The 9359-nt window shown below is 40.8% G+C and overlaps 1 protein-coding gene across 1 annotated transcript in view; it reads right to left on the minus strand.

The window, feature by feature from the left end:
* Positions 1–7867, minus strand: part of camkk1a (calcium/calmodulin-dependent protein kinase kinase 1, alpha a) — a 69618-nt gene extending 61751 nt beyond the window's left edge. Inside the window, exon 1 of the mRNA XM_080748926.1 lies at positions 7667–7867. The gene's annotated coding sequence lies outside the window, so the exon portion shown is untranslated. The remainder of the gene's footprint in view (positions 1–7666) is intronic.
* Positions 7868–9359: the final 1492 nt, after the last annotated feature.

The following is a 9359-nucleotide window of genomic DNA, read 5'->3' on the forward strand; positions in this document are numbered from 1 at the left end:
ACATATTGCCTTTCACTGCTCCTCCCCTACACGTCAAAAACATACCAAGACCCTCCAAGACCCTCTTGAGTAGGGCTGTCACGATTATGACATTTTACATGAAGATGGCGATTAATTGTCACTCAAATAATTGTGATTAACGATTTAATTGTGTTTTTGTCGTTGACAATTACATTTCTGTTTGGCTTTTAGGCTTTTAAGTTGCACATGGTAGATATGACACATAACCTAAATATACAAAGAAATTACTGACATATTTGACAACTTTATACTTAAAACATTGATAGTGGAAATAGCCTATCTACAAGCTCACAACGCGTCGCATCTGTAGATCTGCTATTTCTGCTATTTTTTACTTAAAAAAAATATATATGAAAAATGTTCAACATGGAAACGATTATGACGATTATGAAAAATAATCGCGATTATGTCAAATAATTGCGATTAGACGATTATGTAATAATTGTGACAGCCCTACTCTTGAGAACCTGTTCTGTTCAGACAGAAAGCTGCAAAAGGAATGTTAGTCTAAGCCGAGGTGGTGGGTTGGACAACAAATAGAAAGCTCCTCCACACAGAGTGACAGGTATACAGTAGAGCAGAATGAAGGAGTAACACAAACCAAGCCCAGCCATCTGTTACTGTTGCTCAGTGAGCTCAGCTCACATACTGTGGAGGAGTCAGGACACAGCTTGTGCCACTAAAACAGGAATCAAATGTACTGCATTCAGTAGGGCAGGTCAATTAATTGGCAGTAGTGGAAAATCGTGCTTTTATGTTTGTTTCACATTATACAATCCTGAAACTTGGCAATTAATTTAAACATCTTGATGGGTCAGCTGTTGTACACTGCCATAATTGTCTCCACCATTGCATTGGCATTGGTTAGACATCCCTTTAGTTAGACCACCTAAATCTAACCTTAAACCTAACCTTAACCTCAGTAAAACTAACGCTGGTGAATGCTAAGCTGGTGAGTAGCTAACCTGCCGATGCTGGTGAATGCTAACCTGGTGAACATTTACCTGGATCTAACCAATACTCAGTCCCCCCCACCATGCCGAAAGTGTGGCAGAGAATGTTTTGTACACTGTCTGTCCATCCGTCCGAACGCGTGTGTCCGTGTGTCAGTCTGTGACCAGCTAATTGCCGGTTCAATTGGGCTGATCGCACGAAAACTGTGCACGCACGCACACCTGGATGCTAGAGCAGAACCTCTGCCCTGCATTTTTCAAATACATTATCGCTATAGTCATGTGATATAGATGGATTTGTCTAATTCTTCATATTCCAGCAACATTGCTGGTCCACAATAACCTATACCTGACCTGGCGGAGACCTGTATAATGTTTGTTGATTATTAGGATAGGTTCAATGTTGAAATGGAAGGTAGAACGGACATTTACGACTGTAGTCGTATACTACAGTGGTTTTCCTCTGGGTGCAGTGTCATTGCCGGCCAGTGCTCTTATCGTTTGATAACATTATCAGCCCAATAAACGGAGCAGAGCAAAGGCAGATCACTTAAGTACTTGTATGACAAATGCTCAGCAACTCGTTATGATTGCTCTGTGTTTTTAAGTGCTTTGGGCAGTGGGCAAACCTAATAGTAATCCAAATAACATTTCTGAGAAATACAAATGCCAAAAATAATCTACTCAAGGAACAATGTAAGAGCAATTCAACCCTATATAATTGGTTCTCACTCACACTCATTATAAGATATGACATCATTTCTGTCGTCTCCACCAGCACAGTGGCCTTGTAGTAGAATGTCCGCCCTGTAATTGAGAGGTCGGGTCGGTTCAATCTTGGCGTTTGAAGAGCTCCGCATTTGGAGATGTTCACTAAATTTTGTGCAAGCTTTTCTGAGCATGCTAAGCAAAATCAGCAAACGCTAAGCAATACCCCCCATAGGGATATAGCAGAATAATAGCAATACATGTAACTTAGTCAAAATCACAGTATTTGAGCTTAACATTGACATGTAACTTAGTCAAAATCACGGTATTGAGCTTAACAACATTGACATGAAACTTGGTCAAAATCACAGTATTTGAGCTTAACAACATTTACATGTAACTTAATCAGACAATCACAAGTATTTGAGCTTAGCCAGACTGATCGTGCAAAGGTGGAGGCTAGGGTGGAGGAGGCAGCAAGCAGCGAATGATTCCCAAGCTTCGGAAAACATGCATAGGTAGAGAAAGCAAGCCGTATTTAAAGGAGCCTTCCCTACTGATTGAGAGCTTTGATTGGAGTATGGCAGTCATGTGACGTAATGACCAGCAGATATATTAATGAGGTATGAGAACAGAGCTGACTGACATCTAGACTTGACTCCCATGTCCTGCATAAACTAACGCTGACGCTTCATATATATTCTATGAAATAAGAGATAGATGCTTGACCTATGGGCCACATGGCTCAGGAGCCTACCATTTCTATGGATTCGAAACTGCGACATGCTGTCAGGCATCAGAGCCTATGTGGTATGCGCCTGGATCACTAGGCCAGCGGGAGCCCCGTGCTATCTTTCAATTAGCATTAGTGAGGACCAATTAAATAAAGAGAATGTTGATTATAGGTTGTAGTACTCCTTTAAGTAGTACTGTAAGCTATATTGCACACAGTACAACAGCTGTATTTATTGCCCCAATTCTTAAATGTGAGATTATAATTATAACATTACCTTACTATTGTGGTTTTTATCATAACCTACTATGGACTGAGATAACCCAATTTCCAGTTCAAGGAAGAATAAACGTGTTCATTTAAAGCCAATCTTACAGCTGAACCCAGAGCACTACCATTAATAAACTCAATGGCCTGCGAATTGGCCCACCACACTTTAAAAATGCATGTTTTGTTAAGAAAATAAATTAATATAGAAAACTACAAATTAGAGTGAATGGACTTTCATGTGAACAAGTATGTGCATTAGAATATATTTATTTACATAATGCATAGATATAATACATAATTTCAAGGGGGAAAACCATGGACAGATGGAGAGGCCATAAAATGTCCATAATACCTTAAATAGGTAATACCCATAATACCCTAAATATGTACATGTAATGCACTAGTAAGACGCCTCAGGGCGACATGCCAATTCTTGGCCATCTGGCCAGTGATGTATATCGGACCAGTTACCCATATATGGAGAACCCTGGTACCCATATATGGAGATCCATGTGCTGTACAGTATATGGAGATATGCTGTGAGAGCCCAAACATGCTTACTAAGTTACTCGTTATCCTTACTCGTTAGTCCTATGATGTCTATGACATCTGACATCATACCCTTTTATGCCCATACAAGGAGATCCCTGTCTGTAGAAACCTAGTGTATGTGGTATGTGGTCGATGTGGCCTCCATATATGGGCATTCCCATATTAAGTCCTGTTAGATATGGGCTTAATATTGATGACATCAGGGAACTTATGGGCATAAAAGGGATAAATATATGACCACATGTACTTAAACAAACTTGCCTGTGCACAACATCCTGGTAGAGCTGTCAACAGACCCCAAGGATGACTCAGCTGAACCTTGCCTGTGTTACTCCATAAACATACCTGCAGCTTTTCCAGGAAATGATATGCTACTAGCTGAGTCACTACTGCAACATTAAATGACAGTGAGACACCAAATAAAAGCAAGGCTAGCTTGAGTTTGATGTCTCACAGCCATTCTCGGTAGGGAGCCTTAAACAGGAGCGTAAAACTGTGTCTTACCCTGGCAGACTGCATGACACACTTAAATCACTTATCATAGTATTCTATGTCTCTATGGGGTTTATAGAGTAGTGGAGCCATTTATCTTGATCTCTCTCACATTCCTTTGTATTCTCCCTTCATTTGACATCACATTGTACCAAAGTGCCTAATCCCTATGTTTCATAGTTCTAATAGTTCGGAGACTAGGCTGTCAAAAAACTGCAAAAAGCAAGACAAAAAACAGAAGTCAGAACCACCAGAAGGGAAGTTCACACCAAGCAGCACGATAACTATAACTGTAATCTAAAGACATCATTCTAACTCATGTGGATGAGTTCACACCACAACTATTATGGAACTAATCGACTTAAGGCTTGCAGTTCCAACTGTTGGTGTAGCGCATGCAGAGGAACACTGTTATTAATACCCCTGCTGACAGTCCCTTGCCATCCATGGAGCCTGCTTGGGTGCTGCAACCGCGACGACCGTATCTTACTAATTTTATTTAGTTGCTTCAGGATGTTTTGGTTGACAACGTTACGATAATGTCTAGGGCAAATGTTGTCTTTGCCTGTTGGTTACCATATTAGGACAAAGCCCACAGTGTGTTCAGAGTGGAGACACTAAGCCTATTCTTTGGTCCTTAAGTCAAGAACAAATACGCATGTGGACATTATATGTGTTTGTCAGTAGTTGATATACTGTAGATTGTGACCGTCAGGTCGCAGTTAGTATGAAAATGTCCTGCACATGTCCGTCAGTATTATTGTGGTTATTGTATTATTGTGGGAAAAAAAGGGAACGCCCACTCGGGTTGTCCCTCTTCAGCTACAGACTCTGTCTCGAGAGAATGTTTGATACATGACATGGTAGTGATTCTGATGTGTCACACGCACGCACGCACGCACGCACACACACAGAGTACCCTAACCTAAATCTAATCCCTTCCCACAAGGGCTCAAGGAGCCAGGAGCGTTTTCCATGTCCTCTTTTTGAGTAGCTGGGTCATACAGCGGCTCTGGTGCGATTAACAAGTACCACGAAGAAGTGTTAATTTGTTACGCTACAACAGCCCTTAGTCATCTCACACAGTCGGCTAGAGCAGCCTCGGTCCCCAACCTGGGGCCTGCGGACCATTCGCTGACGGTATGTATGTATGTATGTATGTATGTATGTAATGTATGTATGTATGTGTATATATATATATACAGGGTATATATATATATATATATATATATATATTATATATATATATATTTGCAACAATTATGATTATGTACTGTAGGTTCCAGCAGGACAGCTGCCTCAGGCTTGCATAGTTTCTGTGAGTGTGAGGTTAAGGTTAGGATTAAGGTACCTTGCAACAAGGAAGTGGTCTTGACACAATGAGGGTGTAGAAATGAATAACACATCTAAAACCAGTTGCTTAATGCCATTAACATGCAAGACCACAAAACAAACTTGCCTTTCAAGATCAGTAGTGTGAAAATAAAATGTACATAGAAGTTATATGATTTATGCATATCTAACTTTATCATGGTTTATGGTTTAAAACAACATTATACAGTAGCATGTTGCCAGCCTAGCACAGAATCCCTATGTAAATGTGTCTGCAAGTGGAGATCGGATGGGAGCAATTCTGATGCTATTAGGAAATGGATTTTCCTGAATTTAATTTTTAGAAACAGATGCAGTCTAGCAATAGAAAATAGAAGCCCCCTTGGCCTGTGTTGTAACAAAAACTGGTCTTCTTTGCTGTTCCCTAAAGAATACTGCTGCAAACTCAACAACCCTCTTAATTGAGCCTCATCCCAACAGGCCCCTTTCTAGAGGAAAGGCATAGACAGACCCATTACACGAAGAATCATACAACTCTCCTGTGGTTCAGACATCGGCCAGAAGGAAATGGAATGGTGCAGCCTGATCATTTATATTTGATTGTCTAAAGCCTGATGTATACTTTGTGGTACAATGTTGTCGCAAACCGTAAAATAGCTGCTGCTCTACAAGCTTTCAACATGTTATTGATGTCAGGCGTTGGGAGCTTAGAGCCGCTATGCTATATTTTCAGCATGCAACATCATCATAAGATGTAGCATAAAACAGGCATAACAGTGCAATATTTTGCATAACAGGTATGCATTTGACATCAAGTTCAAGCCCCAAAAAAACTGCTACAGGATGGATCATTCTACAGTATGTGCTTCTCCACTGGTAGGCCTACTGTTGTGTTTGCCAAAGAATTTCTCAATGAATTGAGTACAAAGGACCCCAATGTAAACAAGCCATTGTGCTTTCTTGGGTATAAATCCTGTTAGACCTTGTATCTGAACTGTACTGTCCAGTGATTTTCCAATGCAAACTGCTAATAAAGTATTCAATCAATCAATTAATCAATCAATCATCAAACCATGTCTAACCCTATTGTTTAGAAATGTATTCTAATAATATTCAGAACATGGAGAGATCCAATCTCATCATATTGAAAATCATGACAGGCACATTGCCATGCTGACATCATCATTGCAGTTACTGGTCTGTGGCTGTGCAGTTCCAATAATTGTGGGACCTCCATTAGGGATGGGACAATATGAAAATGTCATGTCACGATTATTGTGAAAATAGCGATTTATGATATTATCGCGATAATCAAAATATCCCCAACATCCATTATCCAGGGGTGGAACATTTGCCCAAAATTGCTGATCTACATTATGACACGTTGTGAGCTTGTACAGTAGATCGGCTATTTTTTGGCAAAGAGATTTGGTAGAGTGAAAAAAGACTATCAAGTAGCCTACATTATTTCCAGGTCCGATGTTTTTGTGTACACACAAGTCAAACACAACCCCTCCCACCAGATCTCTTGTGATTGGGAATTTCACATTTCAAATCCCCTCCCCTTTGAAATCTCTTGTCAATGGGGCAATGTCAGACTCAAGCTCAGAGTCTGAAATCAGGCTATTGGACAACACTATTGTTGAAACACCATTTATTGCATTTCCATACAAATTAAATGGTATCCACTATCAGCTATGCTTTTAGTGAATTCATAATCAATTTGAATCATGATTGAGAGATTACCCAAGTCACTATAGGCCTAAATTAAACTCAAGTTCCCTTTACTGGGTGAAACCAGTAAAGGGAAACTGTTTTACAGTAGCTCTAGTTATTTTGATGATGATGATGATGATGATGATACTATTGATCCCTGAGGAGGGGTGGCAATAACTATGCTATACATAGTCACTGTATTAGTTACTGTATAGTGTATACATTAATATCAATCATAATTTCATAACTATACTGACAAACTATAGGGATACACACAGTAGATAGCTGACATGATTGCTAATGACTTTGACAGTGTAGCTATGTCCCAAATGTGTCAAATTTAAAATCTTAATGTGACAGGCTGACAGCTGCAGTCGAGAGAGACCAACTATGCGTAATGCGCCCATACTGACAGGTGTGTGTTCCACAACACAAACACAATAATACAATGTCAGCGAATTCCCAAGATAATACCATCATGGCAGGTGTGCAAAGCAGGTCAATCAATTACACATTGTTGTGTGTGCATACACATATACACACACGCGCGCGCGCGCACACACACACACACACACACACACACACACACACACACACACACACACACACACAGCCTACTGTATATCAGTGAGGTGGTTCCACGCAGGGAGCGCGTGCCACCGCACACCCCATCATGTAGCAGCACACATTGATTGGAATTGTAATGCATAGTGCCTGCTATAAATTAATTAAAGCCACATTGTGGAGAGGATATACGAGTGCAAATGAAATCCACCGGCGAGTAGACTACTTCTTTTTTTTCTAAATTATTAGCATAACACAGATATAAAAGATAATATAAATTAAAACAGGGATTGAATTGTATGTATCCCATAAAAGTTCAACTTACCAAAAAGTGGTCTTGGAGGCACTATTTGAACCTCAGCGTTCCACAGCGGGATGATCCATCCGACCGTCCAGTTTAGAAATAAATAAAAGCGGCACAATGCGCACACACACAGGCTCAGCCGGGCTCGCTAATAGCAATACTCAAACAGTACAGCAAACGTGGTGGTGACAGCGCTCATGAACTGATTCTAAAACGCTCCCATCATCCACACGCTTTCCACACAGTCAGCACCGATTGTACTCAGCTCAGCTGCCTGCAACGTTGAAATTTGTCCCATGTTTCACACCCTCTCTTCCGGAAAACACAGCAGACAGCACAGCACAGCAGTTCACTGGTGGTTCACTCCCCTTTCCTTTCTGCTACAGAAGCACAGCGAAACTGTCTGTCGCTACTACTGCTGTGCTACAGTGTAGCCTACTGTAATGAACTGCAGCTACAGGACTGTACAGTGTAGGTGTGTAACGTTAACGTATAGGCTATTACAACGATGCCTGGCCAGCACCAGTTACCCAACTGGGTTTTTTAAATCTCACCTGCACAACCCAAGTCAATATTATTTGTTTCAAATGTGTGTTTTTTTTATGTGCAAATAAACAAAAAAATAATAATAATAATAATTACAGGGTAAAAATTACAGTCAACTAAACAGTGTTTAAACGAGAAATGACATTTTATACCAGCTTGCGCCTTGTGGAGTAGCCTTGTGGATTTATATTATAGTAATACCAGTAAGACGCACTAAGGGCGAAAAGCGACCTTGCCAAATTCGCACAGTGACTCACCGTTTGTCAGCCTTCTGATTGGTCCCTGAGACTCCCTGACTTGCCAACCAGAAAAAACATTCACTTTTCGCTACCGGGGGTGGAGTTATGCAGTGGGAGAAAGACATTTCGGTCTTTCACCATGGTGCCGTGATGCGGAGCACGGCCGGGGCGCAGTACGGTGCTGCGCGGTCATAACGATTTTGATAATTATAATGAATAAGCTTCAACAAACTAGTTCACATGAACGACAATGATGTAATTAAGATATTCGATTGGGTACATATATTTAAAATGGGCAGAATTACAATTAAAATACATGTTATGTTGACAGCCAGCCTATAATTCCACAGCTTCCTACCCAAGATGCACTGCGCTTTCTCTCACTCTCTCTGTCCTCTGCCTGTTTCAGAGGATTAAACTACCGTAATTAAACCCCCGCATCCACTTCCATTATAAAAACAATCTGCCCTGGCTTTTTCGTCCCACCTAGTAACAAGAGCAAAATGGGGCGGGATTTGACAAAGAGTGGATAGAGGCCCCCCGAATCTAGACTGAGTGGCAAAACATTGAGCAGCATGGAGCATTGGAGTTTGGAAGTGCTAGTTTCAAATCACTCAACGGTCCTGCATACCACCTGTTTCTAATTTGCACATAATGCAGGAGGCAGCAGGATGTGTTGTTGAAAACGAGTGCTTCCAAACTCTGGCACTTGGAAAAATAAAAACCTGCACAGAATGTCTTGACAGAAAGTAGCTCATAACATGCCTATGGTGGATTTTTATGAAACACAAACTTTGCAGATAGAAAGAGGATATGAGGAATGGCAGAAATTAGTTTTTTGCCACTCAGTAGGCGTGTTCCCACATAACTTCCAGCAACAGTGATGTCACGCGCATACTCTCTATTGTGGGCATTCCAAGCTATGGGCT

This window comes from Nannobrachium achirus, assembly GCF_963921795.1.
Source record: "Nannobrachium achirus genome assembly, chromosome: 19".
NCBI lineage: Eukaryota > Metazoa > Chordata > Actinopteri > Myctophiformes > Myctophidae > Nannobrachium > Nannobrachium achirus.